The sequence below is a fragment of the Mesoplodon bidens genome (genome assembly GCF_964165515.1).
Source record: "Mesoplodon bidens genome assembly, chromosome: 5".
NCBI lineage: Eukaryota > Metazoa > Chordata > Mammalia > Artiodactyla > Ziphiidae > Mesoplodon > Mesoplodon bidens.
Genome location: NC_138161.1, coordinates 48,006,164 through 48,026,518, shown reverse-complemented (window position 1 = coordinate 48,026,518; position 20,355 = coordinate 48,006,164). Strand labels below are relative to the sequence as shown.

Here is a 20,355-nt window from a genome sequence, read left to right as displayed (position 1 = left end):
AGTGTCTGGCTATGGCTGAAAATCTTGTTAGAGTTCTCAAGCTTTGCTGGGAACTATTCTAGGGAACTGGCTTCCTGATTCAACTCGGGCTACTAAATTCCAGTTTAATAATTACTCGTATTCTATTGTCCCCTGGAGCCAAGCACAAAACAAATATTTTCTTAAATGCCTTTGCTAAAAAAAATCAATTATCTGGGTTTTGTTTCCATCTTAAAATGCTGTAGGTCTTATCTTTCCATGAGAAACAAATACTCCAAAGTCCTCACTGTTTATACTCCTTGTCATTTACAACTCTGGAAATCAGTCTTGCACTCAGCTTTGCTAATGGGCTCTGTTCCATCTTCTGTGGGAGCATACCACATCTTTACTGTGGAGAGGACTTGAGGTCTGACTTAAGATTTCTTAATAGAAAAAACAGCCCTCCATTGCTAGAATGGTACAGTTACAGAATTGGAAGCCACCTCAAAGCCACTTGTGTAATTGCTTAGGTGATGAAGGACAAATTACCCAGTGCTTGATCTAACGTTTTGTTTTAAATGAGAGAAGACACCCTTTCATTTATCATTAATATAATACAATCTTTGTAATAGTGAAATAGATAGTGGAATCGCAGGCTTTTTCTACTCAAAGTGATTCTGCCTTTGCTGTGCTAAACTAATTATAGTTAACATTCATTGAGGGCTTATTATGTGCTAGGCACTATGCTAAGCACTTTACAAGAATTATCTCATTTTGTCCTTACAATAATCCTAAGAGATTGGTGCCATTATTTTTCTTATTTTACAATGAGGAAATTAAGGCTTAGAGAAGCTGAGAGTTAGAGTTCCTGTTCTGATTTTGCCCTTTACTGATGTGTGACCATCATTAGGTCACCTAACCTCACGTCTGTGAGTAAACTGGGAATAATTACGATATTTACCTCATAGGGTAGATGGGAGGATTACGTGAGATACTGGCCCAAAGCACATCTGCCATGAATCCATTTTTCCTTCTTGGAGGTACTGTGTGGGTACTAGAAAGAACCTGGGCTGTGGAATCAGAAGATCTGGGCTCAAAGCCCAGTTCTGCTTCTTGTTAAGTTATGTGATATTGGGCATGCACTTCACTCCTCTGAGCCTCAGTTTCCTCACTTATGAAATATGAAGACCAATACCTCATGAAGTTACTGAAGGATTAAGTGAGATGGTCTCAAATAAAGAGTTTACTTAGCCTAAGGCTGCTACAAACTGAGATACCATCTCCTTTTCCTCTTTGAGGGTCACATAGTAACTCTATTAAGAGTATAACAAAACTAAGGAATGTGACTTCTAAGAAGACGGCAGGGGGCTTCCCTGGTGGCGCAGTGGTTGAGAATCTGCCTGCTAATGCAGGACACACGGGTTCGAGCCCTGGTCTGAGAAGATCCCACATGCCAGGGAGCAGCTGGCCCCGTGAGCCACAATTACTGAGCCTGTGCGTCTGGAGCCTGTGCTCCGCAACAAGGGAGGCCGCGATAGTGAGAGGCCCGCGCACCGCGATGAGGAGTGGCCCCCACTTGCCACAACTGGAGAAAGCCCTCGCACAGAAACGAAGACCCAACACAGCCATAAATAAATAAATAAATAAATAAATAAATAAATAAATAAATAAATAAATAAATAAATAAATAAATAAATAAATAAAAAAGAAGACGGCAGGGGAGGTTTAAGAGACCTACTATGTGGGAAAGGATACACTGGTCAACCAAAGAGCAGGTCATGGAAGGTGTGCCTTGTTGCCCTCTTATTCCAGCATGAGCAGATTATTTGGGCATCAAGGAGGAGACAGGAGTCTCCATAAAAGGGTATAACTGAACAAGCTGGCTAATTGCTTACGTGGACTGCTTGAGGCAGTTCTCTATCAACATCAGTGGAATTCCTAGGAAGGCTGTCACTGTGATTTCACATCTACGAAAAACACATTCCAGTAGAAATGATGAGTAAGAAGTGTTTCAAAGATATTTATAGCATCTTCCAATGAGCAGGACAATTGGGACAGTCCTTATAAAGACATGAATAAAGTCACCTTAGAAAAGAGTGGTTGGATTTGGTTTATTATTTTGAAATGTAGCAATTTTGGACCCTACTCAAAGGTAACATGGTTCACTGTGCCATGAAATAGACACAGATCAACTGCAACTTTTCTGGGACACAATTTTCTTTTTTTAAAAAAAAATTTAATTTAATTTTTTATACAGCAGGTTCTTATTAGTTTTCCATTTTATACATATTAGTGTATATATGTCAAGCCCAATCTCCCAATTCATCCAACCACCACCCATCCCCCTGCCACTTTCCCGCCTTGGTGTCCATACGTTTGTTCTCTACATCTGTGTCTCTTTTTCTGCCCTGCAAACTGATTCATCTGTACCATTTTTAAGGTTCCACATATATGCATTAATATACGATATCTGTTTTTCTCTTTCTGACTTACTTCACTCTGTATGACAGTCTCTAGATCCATCCACGTATCTACAAATGACCTAATTTCGTTCCTTTATATGATTGAGTAATATTCCATTGTATATATGTACCACATCTTTATCCATTCGTCTGTCGATGGGCATTTAGGGTGCTTCCATGCCCTGGCTATTGTAAACAGTGCTGCAATGAACACTGGGGTGCATGTGTCTTTTAGAATTATGGTTTTCTCTTGGTATATGCCCAGTAGTGGGATTGCTGGGTCATATGGTAGTTCAATTTTTAGTTTTTTAAGGAACCTCCATACTGTTCTCCATAGTGGTTGTATCAATTTACATTCCCACCAACAGTGCAAGAGGGTTCCCTTTTCTCCACACCCTCTCCAGCATTTGTTGTTTGTAGATTTTCTGATGATGCACAACCTAACTGGGGTGAGGTGATATCTTATTGTAGTTTTGATTTGCATTTCTCTAATAATTAGTGATGTTGAGCAGCTTTTCATGTGCTTCTTGGCCATCTGTATGTCTTCTTTGGAGAAATGTCTACTTAGGTCTTCTGCCCATTTTTGGATTGGGTTTTTTTTTTTTAAACTGAGCTGCATGAGCTGTTTATATATTTTGGAGATTAATCCTTTGTCTGTTGATTCGTTTGCAAATATTTTCTCCCATTCTGAGGGCGGTCTTTTCGTCTTGTTTGTAGTTCCCTTTGCTGTGCAAAAGCTTTTAAGTTTTATTAGGTCCCATTTGTTTTTGTTTTTATTTCCATTACTCTAGGAGGTGGATCAAAAAAGACCTTGCTGTGATTTATGTCAAAAGTGTTCTTCCTATGTTTTCCTATAAGAGTTTTATAGTGTCTGGTCTTACATTTAGGTCTCTAATCCATTTTGAGTTTATTTTTGTGTATGGTGTTAGGGAGTGCCCTAATTTCATTCTTTTACATGTAGCTGTCCAGTTTTCCCAGCATCACTTATTGAAGAGACTGTCTCTTCTCCATTGTATATCCTTGCCTCCTTTGTCATAGATTAGTTGACCATAGGTGAATGGGTTTATCTCTGGGCTTTCTATCCTGTTCCATTGATCTATATTTCTGTTTTTGTGCCAGTACCATACTGTCTTGATTACTGGAGCTTTGTAGTATAGTCTGAAGTCAGGGAGTCTGATTCCTTCAGCTCCATTTTTTTTCCCTCAAGACCACTTCGGCTATTCAGGGTCTTCTGTGTCTCCATACAAATTTTAACATTTTTTGTTCCAGTTCTGTAAAAAATGCCACTGGTAATTTGATAGGGATTGCACTGAATGTGTAGATTGCTTTGGGTCGTATAGTCATTTTCACAATATTGATTCTTCCAATCCAAGAACATGGTATATATTTCCATCTGTTTATATCATCTTTGACTGCTTTCATCAGTGTCTTATACTTTTCTGCATGCAGGTCTTTTTACCTCCTTAGGTAGGTTTATTCCTAGGTATTTTGTTCCTTTTGTTGCAGTGGTAAATGGGAGGGTTTCCATAATTTCTCTTTCAAATTTTTCATCATTAGTGTATAGGAATGCAAGAGATTTCTGTGCATTAATTTTGTATCCTGCAACTTTACCAAAATCATTGATTAGCTCTAGTAGTTTTCTGGTGGCATATTTAGGATTCTCTATGTATAGTATCATGTCACCTGCCAACAGTGACAGTTTTACTTCTTTTCCAATTTGGATTCCTTTTATTTCTTTTTCTTCTCTGACTGCCGTGGCTACGACTTCCAAAACTATGTTGAATAATAGTGGTGAGAGTGGACAGCCTTGTCTTGTTCCTGGAAATGCTTTCAGTTTTTCACCATTGAGAATGATGTTTGCTGTGGGTTTGTCATATATGGCTTTTATTATTTTGAGGCAGGTTCACTCTATGACCACTTTCTGGAGAGTTTTTATCATAAATGGGTGTTGAATTTTGTCGAAAGCTTTCTCTGCATCTATTGAGATGATCATATGGTTTTTATTACTCAATTTATTAATATGGTGTATCAGATTGATTGATTTGCGTATATTGAAGAATCCTTGCATCCCTGGCATAAATCTCACTTGATCATGGTGTATGATTCTTTTAATGTGTTGTTGGATTCTGTTTGCTAGTATTCTGTTGAGGATTTTTGCATTTATATTCATGAGTGATATTGGTTTGTAGTTTTCTTTTTTTGTAGTATCTTTGTCTGGTTTTGGTATCAAGGTGATCGTGGCCTCACAGAATGAGTTTGGGAGTGTTCCTTCCTCTGCAATTTTTTGGAAGAGTTTGAGAAGGATGGGTGTTAGCTCTTCTCTAAATGTTTGATAGAATTCACCTGTGAAGCCATCTGGTCCTGGACTTTTGTTTGTTGGAAGATTTTTAATCCCAGTTTCAATTTAATTACTTGTGATTGGTCTGTTCATATTTTCTATTTTTTCCTGGTTCAGTCTTGGAAAATTATACCTCTCTAAGAATTTGTCCATTTCTTCCAGGTTGTCCATTTTATTGGCATAGAGTTGCCTGTAGTAGTCTCTTAGGATGCTTTGTATTTCTGCGGTGTCTGTTGTAACTTCTTTTTTTTTTCTGCAGTACGCGGTCCTCTCACTGTTGTGGCCTCTCCCGTTGCAGAGCACAGGCTCCGGACGCACAGGGTCAGTGGCCATGGCTCACGAGCCTAGCCGCTCTGTGGCCTGTGGGATCTTCCCGGACCGGGGCACGAGCCCGTGTCCCCTGCATCGGCAGGTGGACTCTCAACCACTGTGCCACCAGGGAAGCCCTGTTGTAACTTCTTTTTCATTTCTAATTTTATTGATTTGAGTCCTCTCCCTCTTCTTCTTGATGAGTGTGGCTAATGGTTTATCAATTTTGGTTATCTTCTCAAAGAACCAGCTTTTAGTTTTATTGATCTTTGCTACTGTTTTCTTTGTTTCTATTTCATTTATTTCTGCTCTGATCTTTATGATTTCTTTCCTTCTACTAACTTCGGGTTTGTTTGTTCTTCTTTTTCTAGTTCCTTTAGGTGTAAGGTTAGATTTTTTTATTTGAGATGTTTGTTGTTTCTTGAAGTAGGCTTGTATTGCTATAAACTTCCCTCTTAGAACTGCTTTTGCTGCATCCCATAGGTTTTGGATCATCGTGTTTTCATTGTCATTTGTCTCTAGGTATTTTTTTATTTCCTCTTTGGTTTCTTCAGTGATCTCTTGGTTATTTAGTAATGTATTGTTTAGCCTCCATGTGTTTGTGTTTTTATACATTTTTTTCCCTGTAATTGATTTCTAATATCATAGTGTTGTGGTCAGAAAAGATGCTTGATATGATTTCAATTTTCTTAAATTTACTGAGGCTTGATCTGTGACCCAAGATGTGATCTATCCTGGAGAATGTTCTGTGAGCACTTGAGAAGAAAGTGTAATCTGCTGTTTTTGGATGGAATGTCCTATAAATATCAATTAAATCTATCTGATCTATTGTGTCATTTAAAGCTTGTGTTTCCTTATTAATTTTCTGTCTGGATGATCTGTCCATTGGTGTTAAGTGAAGTGTTAAAGTCCCCCACTATTATTGTGTTACTGTCGATTTCCTCTTTTATAGCTGTTAGCAATTGCCTTATGTATTGAGGTGCTCCTATGTTGGGTTCATATATATTTATAATTGTTATATCTTCTTGGATTGATCCCTTGATCATTATGTAGTGTCCTTCCTTGCCTCTTGTAACATTCTTTATTTTTTTAAATTTATTTTTTATTTTTTGCCGTATGTGGGCCTCTCACTGTTGTGGCCTCTCCCGTTGTGGAGCACAGGCTCCGGACGCGCAGGCTTAGTGGCCATGGCTCACGGGCCCAGCCGCTCCGCAGCATGTGGGATCCTCCCAGACCGGGGCACGAACCCGTGTCCCCTGTATCAGCAGGCGGACTCTCAACCACTGCGCCACTAGGGAAGCCCACATTCTTTATTTTAAAGTCTATTTTATCTGATATGAGTATTCCTACTCCAGCTTTCTTTTGATTTCCATTTGCATGGAATATCTCTTTCCACTCCCTCACTTTCAGTCTGTATGTGGGCCACAATTTTCATACAACTCCAACCTAGACAAATGGATGTAAAGACATCTGTACCTCAAATGACTCTCAAAACCTCTACACCAAAAACACTACTTCACACCTTAGAACCTTGCCGGTTACCTGATTTCTCAGTCCATGACAGATCTAAAAGCAAAACCCAGATATAGGGTGCAAGGCAGAAGCAGGTGAGAGGAGCAAATAAATGACTAGTTATAATATGATACAGAGGAGGCAGAAAACAAAATTAAAGAAATATTATTTAATACTTCAAAGCTGTTCATATAACTAACATTGAACTTCAAGTGCTTTTTTTTGCAATGAAAAAAAATCACATCTACAGGAGACCATGGTCTATGTGACATCATGGCTCTCACAGCCTGTGGTGGTGGTGTCTGTGCCACATCTGTGTCTTCTTTTAACAGCTTCAAAGTCGACCCTAGTCTTATGCACAGTCACACATATCTCACAGGAATAAATAATGACTTTGTGAATAAATTTCATCTCAGGGGGTGGAGAATCATTCTTTTAGATTGACTTATTCAGAGGTTCCCTCATGATTGCTTCAAAATATCATCTAAGGCAAGGGGCAGCAAAATATGGCTGTTTTGGTAAATAAAGTTTTATTGAAACACAGCCATGGCCACTCATTTGTACATTGTTCTATGGTTGTTTTCTGGCAAGACAGAACTGAGTAGTTGTGGCAGTAACTGTATGGTCTGTAAAGCCTAAAATATTTACTACTTGGTACTTTACAGAAAAAGTTTGCTCACCGCTGGTCTAAGGGCACCTGTTGGACCAATTAGTGACTGAAAGTCGTTAGGAAAGAGATGTCATGCAGCCAAGCTCAACATGGTGGGGTGTGTCTGTGGTGGGGGAAGTGGTCAGGAGGAAACAGTGCCATATAGTACTGGCTTCACTGCTCTTTCCCATCTTTCTCCATTTTATATCCAATAGCTTTGTAAACACATGAACTCTGCTAGGTTAAGTCTATGTGAATTTTGCCAGAGGGACTCGCTCAAAATCTGGTCATTTGATGATGAAACAAACTCATTCATTCATTCATTCATTCAATAGACTGAGTACATACTATGTGCAAAGTACCAGGGACATAATGGTGAGTAAACAGACTATGTCTGTACTCATGGAACTCACAGTCCAGCGGGGGAGGCTGAAATTCTCTAGAGAATATAAATGTATATAAAATTGCTACTGTAATTGGTGTAAGAAAGAGGTCATGGTGACAAAAGTGTCTAACAGGGTCATGACCTAGTCAAAAAGGCCAGGGAGGGTTTCCTCAGGAAGCGTCACTACAGCTGACATTTGAGGGCTGAGTGGGAGGAGTTAACTGGGGGAAGAACAGAGGGAAGGTGGCCAAGCAGAGCACAATGCAGGCCTGGAGGTGGGAGAGAGAATGGTGAGCGTGAACTACTAAGAGGAGGCCAGCATATTCTATTCAGAGCAGAAAAAGTGAAGAAGGGAGGAGTATAAGGTGAAACTGTGGGCCAGATCAAGCTGGGCCTTAGAAATCCTATTAACAAGTTTTGAGTTATTCCAAGGGCAGAGTTAAACCTAGCAATTCCTGGGTGACAGTCTTTCTCCCTTGGGCCACTACTCTCTTCCTGACCAGTTAGTGTTTTTCTCCTTTCCTGTCCCCTCTCCTTCTCTCACCTTTCTCCTTTCCTTTCCTTCTTTTTAAAATCCTGAGCCAAAACATGCTCTATTTTGAATATTCACTTAAGTCTTTATCATATTCAATGAGAAAAAGAAAAGGAGGGGGAGGAACAAGATAATAAAGAATTTACTTGTACATCTTAAACTAATACAATACTATATATCAACTATACCTCAAAAAAACTGGGAAAAAAATAAGTTGAAAAGCAAAAACAAAAACAAGAATTTACTAAGCAGCTTTTTGTGAATATATTAAACATGTATAAGGGGAATTATGTGGGCTGACTCCATCCCTCTTTCTGTCTGGCGAGTGAGTGGGTATTCACCCAGCCATGGGCTGCTTCCTGCTGGGAACAGCAAAATTTTTAACTTCAATTATACTATCTGATGAATAGTACTTTGTAGCTGAAAGGCAAGGAAAGGCGCCAGGGGAGACTCCTGAAAATAGGAGGTAATACAGAGAAGTAAAAATAATCCCAGAAACAAGACATGTGAACCATGGCTCAGCCACTTAATAATAACTGTGTGATCCTGGTCAAGTTACTTAACTTTTCTGACTTCTGGATTCCCCATTTGTAAAAATGAGACTAATCAGGTGTCCATCACAGAGTTGTTACAAGGATTAAATAAGATAATGTAAAGGTATCTAACACCTAGCAGGAGATCAGATATCATTTTCTTCCTTTCCTAATAGTAAAATCTATTTCTATTTCTGATATATATTATGGGAGAGAGAAAACAGGGTAAGTGGTAATAGAAGATATAAATAAGGAAGGAAAGGTGGAAAAAGTCTTATCTGTAGTTATAGTATGTGGCTTCCTTGTTGGTTTACAGTGCTTTGTAAACTTAACCGACTTTTGTTCTTTAACGTAGTAACTCAAAATGACCAATACCTTAAAATGACCTTATCCCCAATCCTCCTAAGCAGGTAAAAAAAAAAAAAAAAACCCAGAAAAAATACATGAAGTCAAAGGTAGAGAAGTACCTTTGACTATGGAATTAAAAGTTATTATGGATAATATATAATGACATATTTGAGAATATTTATAAATTAAAAAACAGCAACAACAAAACTCAGTCTGACACCTCCTGCTCTTCTCAACATGTGCCCATATGCTGCACACCCGGCTGCTAAGAACGTCATTGGTAATCACTGTGACTGGATTTAAGGTAGAGATTAGCAGTATCAAAGGAAATAATTATTTCTACATATGAAATCAGTCTTACTCTGATTCTCAGAACTCAGAAGAACTAAAAAGCAAAAATTATGCTTTAGACATAGAATGGCTTAAAGAACCACTATCAATGTCTTATTGTGCAACTCTAACCACCTTTTAAGTGTTACACTTTTTGATTAGGAAATGTTAACGTAAGCACCATGCAGTTCTTTGTACCTTTTAGGGAAACATTAAGCACTTTGAAATGTAGCCAAGTTAGTGCTCTGAGAAGGAGCCCAATTGCTACTGGATTGTTTGTTTTTCATTCTTCCAACTAATTAAGGGCACAGAGAGTGAAGTGGCCTATTAAAGGTGGTATTATAGGTGGAAGCATGGACAGTCATGGATTTCTGGCTTCCCCAAATGAAGACTTGAACCGTGCTGTATAGCTGAGCATTTAGATAAAGCTGAAGGGCAAAAATCTAAAGCATATTTAAATATTTAAGCAAGAAGCTAGTTGTCAATTATGGAAGGTTTTATTTAAAGTTATCTCATTAAAAACAAATGAACTGAATAGTACTTATATGTCAAAATAGAATTTGGGGAAACAGCCTAAGGTTTCTTTGTAGGCCTAGCCTCAGCATTTTTAGAACCAGAAGTTTACAAAGGCAAAATTTTCTTTAATTATACCCTTAATGATAAATCACTCTGGCCACTTGCTCAGTGCTGGAGAGACTTTTCCTTGCTTTCACGTTTAGGAAATCTTCCTTCCAACTCCTTGAAATTTACTCATCATAATTTATATTATCAGGTGGCGTTCAGCTAATAGCAGTGTCATGGGAAATAAAATGGCACAAGAATTCTGGACACATCTTGAAAGAATTGGCTACATTTTTTAAGACCACAGAGTTACGAAAGATGAACGCTCATAGAGTGGATGAGTGCTTGTTGGAGAGGCTGTACAGCTAGGGTGCCCTCTCCCCAGTGCCTGTTGGGGAAGAGCTGGGCAAACCCATCTCCAAGCTCTTCCCACTCTAATGATGTTTTGTGATTCTGAGACTCTTTTCTAGACCAATCTGGTCCTTCTCTGCATGTCCTAAGTCATGTAACAATTTAATTTTTGGTGCATTGCTTGGTAACCATGTTTTATGTAAAAAGTATTGTCTTTTGGTAACAAAGGAGTATTAAAATGAGGACACACTCACTCCAAAAATCAGAAAAAGAATGTTGCTGTTTTAAAAGGAAAAACTATTTCTTATCTTACTACCACCAGTGTCTAATTAGCTTTGCTTCTACTTTTGTTTGAAATATACTCCCCAAGTCTGATTCTCATCCTTTGAATTCAAGTCTACATAATGAAGTAAACTGTAAATAAAACAGCAGCCTTTTCCATGAAGAGAAAACATTTGCGAAAGTAAACATCCTTCCACTGTTAAAGATGAATTACTTGGATACATATTCCAATTCTTATTTCATTTCCAAACTCTCAACTTTCAGGGTCTGAAAAGGTGGTACAGTGGTCTACTCTAACAGTATCTAATGACTTCTATATATTTTTTTACCTTCTTAAAAATATTCAAACATTTTTCATATTTTTAATTTGGTAAAGGGGAAAGAATTTAGAAGGGAGATAGAATAACAGTTATGAGTTGTGATTAAATCCCACAGAGGCCAAAATCATGACTTTAAAACACAAACAGATATTTTTCTGAGCCAAAGACAGTTCTCATGGATTCCAGCCAGTTTCAAAAAGTCCAGACAGTGGTCAAGGATTCTTGTTAGCTCTGGATCCCTTCTGGATCCACAGGGTACATGCCTCTAAAGTGTAAGTTGGGGAGGAGGAAAGGAAGGACTCAAATGAGGATGGTAAACTAAATATCCAGGAATAGGAGAATGGTTATTAATAATGGCGCCTTCATATAATGAAATTCTATGCAACCATTAATAACTGTGGTATAGAAAAATGACAACAAATAATATTCCCCAAACAACATGCACATTATAATAGATATAGAAGACAAGAAAGTGTGGAAGACACTACAGAAAAAGATGAAGAGCATGGTTGGATTAAGGATGAATTTTTTTATTCTTTATGATTGTTCCCCATTTTCAGTGCTTAACATATGCTGCTTTTTAATTAGGACTCTTTTTTCTTATTAAAAAAAGGGAGGGTTTCCCTGGTGGCAGAGTGGTTGAGAGTCCACCTGCCGATGCGGGGGACACGGGGTCGTGCGGGGGACACGGGGTCGTGCCCGGGTCCGGGAAGATCCCACATGCCGCGGGGCGGCTGGGCCTGTGAGCCATGGCCGCTGAGCCTGCGCGTCCGGAGCCTGTGCTCCGCAACGGGAGAGGCCACAACAGTGAGAGGCCCGCGTACCGCAAAAAAAAAAAAAGAAAAAAAAAAAAAGGGAAATGTTGACAGAAAAGGAGGAAGGAAGAAAAACAACACAACACTCACAGCAGAATGCAGGCATTTGTTAGCGCCTGTGCAATGAACGTGCTACACCCCTCTGATGGAGAAAAGAGTCTATGCTTGGCAATTTGGTGTTTTATATTATACAGCCAGCAAACTTCTATTTTAAAAACTACAGCCAACATGCTGGAAGAGCAGTCTCTACTAAAGGCAAAAATAAGAGTACTCTGGATCCAGCCTTCAGCATGTAGCCACCACCAAGTTAAACTGCAATAATTTCTCACCTGAAAGTAATTACAGCATATGGTAACTTGTACTGAAGAGAGTAGGGTGGATGCACGGAGTCTCTTATGACACTACTAACAACAACACCACTAAAAAGCATCCTTTATAGTTTTTAAGATCAACAGTTTGAAAGACCAAATGTCTTCAGCCCACTCCTCAGCTGCAAACGCAAACAGGGAGTTCTGATCCAGACATGAAACCATGTAGATCAGGAAATAGCACTAAAAGGTTCCAATACCAAGAAAACAGGAGCCTCTTGTTTAGCTGTTACAAAAAAGAAGTGCAGACACTTTTTACTCATCCTTTCCAGGATAACTCTTCTTCCATAACAAAAAAGCTTCTTAATTTCTCACTGATAGTAGTTGTAGCTTTTTCTATCCATGGACTGAACAAAGACATAGCTACAAAAGCCTACAACAAATTCAGAAAACATTTAAATGGCTTGCATGCTACCAATCACAACAGTCTCCATTATGGAGACACATCACACTCAGTTTCTCACAATGCTTTTGGAAGGTGACTGGGAGGCCCCTAGGACAACTATGAAAGTTCCTAGGGGTTCCAGGTTCACAGGTTGAGAACCACTACTACAAAGTATATATTACATAAGGGACCAACGCCATAATCTCAAGAACTTTATCTTTCCGATGGTTATCACTAGAAATACAGCTATTAACCATCTTCATGCACACATTCACAAAAGAAATACAGAATTTCACAGTGAGGTGCTAAGTACAGGAAATGAAAACAGCCAAGAATGAGTCACTCACTGTGGGTTCCCAAGTGTGTATGGCACTTCTGAGCCCAAGGGGTTCTTCTGTTGGCTCTGTGACAGAGGTTTAGCAAAGGAGGTAGGGACTGAGAACCCTGACAGGGGGTTTCTTTTCTAAAAAGTAGAGGGTAAAGTTGCCTTCTTTTTCCTTATAAAGCCTTCCTGTGTCAACAGGCTACCCGCCTCCAACCCCCCAGCAAAAACAGGGGCAGCCCCTAAATGCCAAAAGAATAATTGTCTGGGCTTTGCATGCTGAAACTGACTTGGCAAGCTTTCCATCTTGCAAAGAACACAAAGAGCTTAGTTTAGTCTGTGTGTAAATGCTTTACAATCATTACCAAAATATCCAAAGCAACATGCTCAAGGGGGTATAATGATTCTTTGTCTCTCCCCCAACCCCCCTTAATTGTAAGCTCTGACATCCATTTATTTACTTATAGTTCCTAGCAGAAGCCACCTTCCTTGGTCAACACGTACTCTTGGCTGCCATAGGTGCTTTCGAACAAATGGTATATATGGAACCACACATAGTGGGTAGAACCCCCAAGCTCAATCTATCCCAGTCCCGTGTACTCTGGAGTGTCCAGATCTATTCAATAGGACTGGGAAGGGGTCTGCCCTAATTAAAGAGCACTGGAAATGCACACCTTCGTAAAGATTAATGGGGCTAGGGGCTTGGGAAAGGGCTTGGTGGACCCTTCTTAGAGGACACAAGGAGAGCCCTGATACCAGTTAGAAGAACCCTGATAATTGGTTTGACCCAAACTCATAGGATCTAGCCCGGGCCACACTATCTAGGCCAAGTGTTCACCCTGCTGCATGTGGTTTTCTAGATGCTTTTGGATGCTCCTTGATGCTTTCTGACTTAAGCAGACCTCCTGCTGTATAACTCCCTTGCTACCACCCAGAATGAACTGAATAATGGAGAACAGTGAAGGAGCATGAACTTGATTCACACTGTGCCCTTCGTCCTCTAGTTCAGAACAGTTATGGCCCGTTTGGACTGAGAAGCCAGTCACTTCATGTTAAGTCCCTCCAAATTGGCAGGATCATAGTTCCCTATCACCTCTCTGCTAAATAACAGGCACCGGTTCCTGGTCAAATTCCAATTTCTTCAGCTTGCCAATCTCCATCTTGGCAAGGAACAAAATAACACACACTCTGAAAATACAAGTTTAGCACTGACTAAAAGAACTCCCCTTGCCTTCAGTGATGTAAGGCTGAGTAATATATTTCTCCTCATGATGCTAATAGACAAAAATCCATTATTTATTTTCCTATCTCACTTGATGTCCCAAGAGGGAAGGTATGTTTGATGAACGAAGAGATAAAATTGTATCATTATGTCTCCACCAAGATAAGTTACGTGTTCCTGTCATATGTCAGGCACTGGGCATGGCATTTTATACATATGATCTCAAATCCTCCCAACAACCCTGCAAAGACACTGCAGGGTTGCAAAGACACTGAGTCCCGAAGAAGTGAAGTAACTTGCCCCAAATTGGACAGTGTGTAAGGATGGAGATAGGACTGTAACTTGGCTGGCCAGCTCCAGAGCCTGCACTCTTTCCCCTGCCATATACCATGCTGTCTCCTACTTTTTTGCTTACATTGGGATTCTAGAAAACAACCAGAAACTTCAGGACACCAAAGATTTGACATATAACTAAAGTAGATGGAACATTAAAAACAAAACAAAAGCTCTAAGTTAGAAATCCATTTGTGTCATTTTGTCAAAAGTTTTCCCTGACACATTTTGGAAATGTCTTCAAAATCCACGCAAAGTTCACACACAAAAACCAATCTCATTATTTTAAGGTCACAATTAGTTCTTTGACCAAAAACAGTATTAGCTGACCCAAATCCTGACTTGATTCACTACCTTTAGTTCCAAGGAACTTTTCCCTGTTGTCAGAAGTCAAATTCACCTTCAATGAACCACATTTTGCCATGGCTGAGGGATATTCCAAAAAAAGAAAATTCCAAAAGTAGAGTGCCAAAACTGTTCTGAGCAGTGGCAATGTTGTTAAAATGAAGTTACAGCAGCTCTCTGCCCCTTGAAATCATTTTCTCTCTTGGCTCTTTTTTAATAAATTTATTTATTTAATGTATTTATTTTTGGCTGCGTTGGGTCTTCGTCGCTGCACGCGGGCTTTCTCTAGTTGTGGAGAGCAGGGGCTACTCTTCGTTGTGGTGCACGGGCTTCTCATTGTGGTGGCTTCTCTTGTTGCCGCGGAGCAACTAGGCCCGTGAGCCACAATTACTGAGCCTGCGCATTTGGAGCCTGTGCACCGCAACAAGAGAGGCTGCGATAGTGAGAGGCCCGCGCACCGCGATGAAGAGTGGCCCCCGCTTGCCACAACTAGAGAAAGCCCTTGCACAGAAACGAAGACCCAACACAGCCATAAATAAATAAAAATAAAAAAAGAGTTCCAATTTCAACGGTCAGATACTCTTAAAAAACAAACAAACAAAAAAAACAACCCTTAATAATTTGCCATACTTATTTCTCCTCTACCCTCTGCCTTCATTTTTTCTGAAATATTTAAAAGTAAAGCCCAGGACATCATGTCATTTCACACTAAGATACTTCATTGTGTATCTAGAAAAATAAAAAGGAAAGGACATTCTCTCACGTAAATACAATGTCATTGACACATTAACAAAATTAACAATAACTTTTTATTATCGTCTAATACATAGCATACACGTTCAAATTTCGCTGGTGGTCTTCTCCTTTACTTCAGCTATAAGGAATAACTCGACATTTGCCACATGCTGTTTTTCATCCACCTTCAACCTGTACATATGAGCCAGATACTCTTATCCTCCATGGCCCAACTTACCTCTGAGGTGCTTTCACTAAGTCCCTTTGGCACAGTTAGACATTTCCTCTCAAATGCTCCCCAAACACTTTGTACATTGGACATTATTTATAGTATTTATTGGTATTTTGTATTTAGTCTTGAACCTATATTTCTACCACACTAAACTGTGAATTCCTCAATGTCTCAGTTTTATTCATCTGTAAAATAAGGAGAATAATACCAACTCTATGTGTCCGAACTTTTAAAAAAAAGATATAAAGAAAGAATAGAAAGCATAAATCATATTATCAGGCAGATAATTGGAGCTTTACAAAAGCTAGTTTCCTTCTTTTCCCCTAGTAAGTGTAAATGTATCAGACTAGACTCAAATACCTGGGAGGCCGAGAGGGAATTGTTCCCCAGTACAGGAAGATAGATTGAATAAGGGAAGATGTGGGAAAGGAGAAGTAAAATGGCTGCAAGGTCAAGTACTGCCCTGGGACTTTATCAGTTGCAACATTTTTTCTGTAACACACAATCTCTCTATTCCAGGCACAGGTCCTTAGATAAAAGAAGAGAAAGGAAAGCTGTCATTTGGAATTTAGAGATGGTAACTCTTGATCTCTGAATCTCCTGTTCACCTCTGAGCTCTTTATTATGCTAGGTTGGTCTAGCCAAGAGGAGGCCTGAAGGCACTCAGGGTGACGACTTAGTCAATTAATGGGTGAAGAAGAGGTTGAGAAAGCCAACAAAAATTTGTGGGAGACTTCAGGTTCTCTAAAGATGCATTTTTCAAAAAATTAATTAATTAATTAGTTTATTTTTGGCTGTGTTGGGTCTTCGCTGCTGTGTGCAGGCTTTCTCTAGTTGCAGCAAGCAGGGGCTACTCTTCATTGTGGTGCGTGGGCTTCTCATTGCGGTGGCTTCTCTTGTTGTGGAGCACAGGTTTAGTTGCTCCGTGGCATGTGGGATCTTCCCGGACCAGGGCTCGAGCCCGTGTCCCCTGCCTTGGCAGGCGGATTCTTAACCACTCTAAAGATACATCTTTATCTTTTAAGATTCACATCTTTCTAGGGCTGGAAGAAGCAGGGGTTGGCCCAGGAACATGTAGTGTTGCTATGGAAACAGCAACAGAGCTGTAGGCAAGAGATGTGGGTTCTGGTGTTGGCTCTGGGCATGACCACGGGCACGTCAGTTAACTTCAACAGGCCTCAGTGGCAGAATAAGCGGATTGGACGAAACTGGTTCCAAGAGCCAAAGAGACAAAAATTCAAAGAGAATAGAAAGGTTAAGTTGACTGGCTCAATATCACCGTGCTTGTAAGAAAAAACAGAGAGCAGAGTTGGAAGAAATATGAAAAGTGATGTAGTTTGAAAACTGTTAAAAGAATCATATGATTTTCAAGAGCTCTGTTCTAGTGCTGGGACTGTGGCATTTTAAAATGCATTTAAAGCTAACTTGGACTATATGAAAATAATTTTCTTCTTTGGTTTTATTCCACAAAGATCTGGAAAACATTCCCAGCCCTGTGTCAACCTTAAATGAGAAAAGAATCTTTAAAGAGCCACTGATTTGTAATGGAAAACTCAGATAAATCAACTATTTATACTCTGAGATTTTTATATTTCTTTTTGTCCTTTCTTCAGAACACACAGCTAAGAAAATCCATGATGTAAGTCTGTACTATTAGACCCCATTGGCAGGCTGTTTATTCTGTATCTACAGCCTAGCAGCTTCTCTGACTACAGCACTTCATGGACAAACAACCAAAGAACACATTCAAGCTTAAAAAAAGTGCAAGTGTTGATTAATCTAGCATGAGCCTGGAGAGAAAGGGGTGTCAGAACGCGTAAGTTTTCATTTCTGGTCCAAGGTTTATTAGTCAAAGTTATTTAAGCTTTCTGAAGCTCGAATTCCTCCTCTTGAAAAACAGGGCGAATAATTACCTATTTACTGATATAACAATCAATGTACACATGAAAGGTATTACAAGCACTTACCTGGTAAGCGAAACTGGAAATAAGTCTTCATTAAATGCCTACTATCAAATGTCTTGATCTATACTTAACATTCCAACTGAGATCCAATATCAGAAGACTTACTGAGCTCTTCCTTAAGTATATACTCTTACCATTTCACTGCTTTAGTTGTGTGTTTTTTTTTTTTTTTTCCCCCCGCAGTACACGAGCCTCTCACTGTTGTGGCCTCTCCCGCTGTGGAGCACAGGCTCCGGACACGCAGGCTCAGCGGCCATGGCTCACGGGCCTAGCCGCTGCGCGGCATGTGGGATCTTCCCGGACCGAGGCACGAACCTGTGTCCCCTGCATCGGCAGGCGGACTCCCAACCACTGCGCCACCAGGGAAGCCCTTTAGTTGTGTTTAATATCTGGGAAATCGCCCAACTCCATGCATTTCTTTAAGGAACACCCAGCCTAATGAAGAGTAGGTCTAAAGGGGTATAATCAAAATGTGTGCATGAGATGGTGTGTTGGGTGAGGGAGACTAGACCACATAGTATGAAGAGTGGTGGTTAAAGAAACTGAGTATTACATCTGGAAAAAAGAATAGAGCCCTTCCCACTGAAGGACCACTGTGTGACAAGAGAAGTAGTCTTGCTTGACTTAGCTCTGGAGGCAGAGGAAGGATAAATAAATAAAGATCCTGGGAGCTGGATTTCAGCTCATAAGGAAGCACTTTCAGACACTGAGAGCTGTATAACAATGGAGTAGATGGGCATAGAAAATACTTAGTGCCCGGTACTGCGGGGGATACATGAGATGACTACACTGCCTTCTGAACCTCATACTTGATTTGAAAGAAACCTTGACTTTCTATTAGGACTCAGAATTCTTAAGAATATGGGCCTGAATCACAGATCCCCAAGTTCTGTTCCCCTCTCTGAAGCCCTATCCATGCCCTCCCTACAAGTAAAAACACCAGTAAGGGTATGTTTCAATGATTTTTACTGAAAATGGAAGAAAAAGATAAAGGGTGCCATTGCTAAATTAGGTTATCTGGTTTTTAATGTGTCTTTTTTTAGCCATCAGATAGCTTTACTGCAGCTGGCTGAATTTAGTGTCTTCAAATGTGGGTGACTAGGGCAATAAAAGGAAATGAACTTTTTATTTTTTCATTTTAAGAGAAACCAAATAAAATACTCAACAGGATTTTTTTCCCTAATGTGGCCATACAAGCACAACATGGCTGATTTGCAACTGAGCACTATTAACATCTATTTATAGCCGGTATTTTCATAGACGAATCACATTTACCATGAGACAGTTAATATTAAGGGCTCAACCAGCTCTGCTGAGCACCCATATAACCTTACTACATCTCTTTCCATTCCCCTTCCAGGGAACTAAGTTATAGCTTTATGGTTCCATGCAGAGAGAGGGGGAAATCCAAGTGGAAATGTAAAGCTAGCCGGCAGCCTGCTCTCTAAATTCAGCAAGTGTGGGATGTTAAGCACGTTCAGACTTATGGCACTGAATCACTTGCAAGTTTGTCCCTTGGTGAAGAGCATCCTACAGTGAGCACAGACTCACTCTGCATTATGCAGCCATCTTGCCATCAAAACAATTCATCCCTCAAACTTCCTACCAAATAAGTTTAAATGAGACCACTTTATAAAATGTCACATACATAAAAACAGAACTAATGACTGTTCAAGGTGCTGTCAAATAAAAAGGAGGAGTGCAGTGGATGTTCACCTCATTTTATGCATGTGAGAGTGTACCTGGGGAGGTGGAGGTGAGAGAGAGCAAAAAGTCAGGATATATATGATAAAAGTTTTCAAAATTCAGTGACATTAACAAGAATTTTCTAGTTAGTCTTGGGGATCCAGTGTCCCTTCTCCATGCACGTGTGTGCACGCACGTGTGCATGCGTGTGCGCACGTGCACACACACACACACACACACACTGAACTTTGTGTAGGTACCAGCACTGCCCTGATTTTGATATTAATTTCCCTGTCTTTGATGTCTCCTACGAGAGTCTCCACACTTAACTTACCTTTACCAAGCCCTTTCCTACCATCTTTACTACAGGCTAAAAGTCTTTAAGATTAAATAATATACACAAAGCACTTAAAACAGTGCCGGGCATGTAGTAAGAGGTCCATACACATTAGCTACTTCTGTACACTCCAGCTACTTCTATGAGATTCTCAGTACCATTTTTCTGAATTTCTAGCCAGTGGTTCACAGATGAATCATTTTTACCATGAGGCAGTTCCTACTTACAGCCAGTCAGCTCTTTTGAGGACTGCATGATTCAGTCTTTCAAATGAATCCCTGATGAGGTACAACTCTGTTGAACACTGAGGAGACAGACATGAACAACAGGGGCCCTAAGCTCACAGAGCATGAACAATAAACCCATTACCAGGTACCATTATCTCCATTTTACATTTGAAGGCTCACAGAGGTAGAGTAGGTTGTCCAAGACCACAGAGCTAACATATTGGAGCAGCAATTAAAGTCCAGATCCATCTGATCCCACAATCTCATAGTCTTTCTGTTATGCTATACCTCCTGCCTACCCCCAAGATGCCAGCAAAGTGGCTGAGAAAAGCCACTTTGTGGCTTTTAAAGTTTAAGAATAACAATGCATTCAGTTAAGTTTCTGCACATAGATAATGCATGAAAACAAAACATCTTCACTGAATGGACCAATTGCTGAAAGGGCCAGGGAGTTGTGACTTCATATTATTCAGATTTTTGTGTAATTCTGGGTAGCCAGAATTAACTGTACCCA

General features: G+C 39.9%; 2 protein-coding genes across 4 annotated transcripts in view; one reads left to right on the top strand and one right to left on the bottom strand.

The window, feature by feature from the left end:
- Positions 1-20,355, bottom strand: part of CMSS1 (cms1 ribosomal small subunit homolog) — a 396,516-nt gene that overhangs the window by 238,623 nt on the left and 137,538 nt on the right. The window lies entirely within an intron of this gene.
- The window catches only part of LOC308617838 (filamin A-interacting protein 1-like), a 30,529-nt gene continuing 17,837 nt past the window's right edge, over positions 7,664-20,355 (top strand). The window contains exon 1 of the mRNA XM_081235237.1: positions 7,664-7,903. The gene's annotated coding sequence lies outside the window, so the exon portion shown is untranslated. The remainder of the gene's footprint in view (positions 7,904-20,355) is intronic.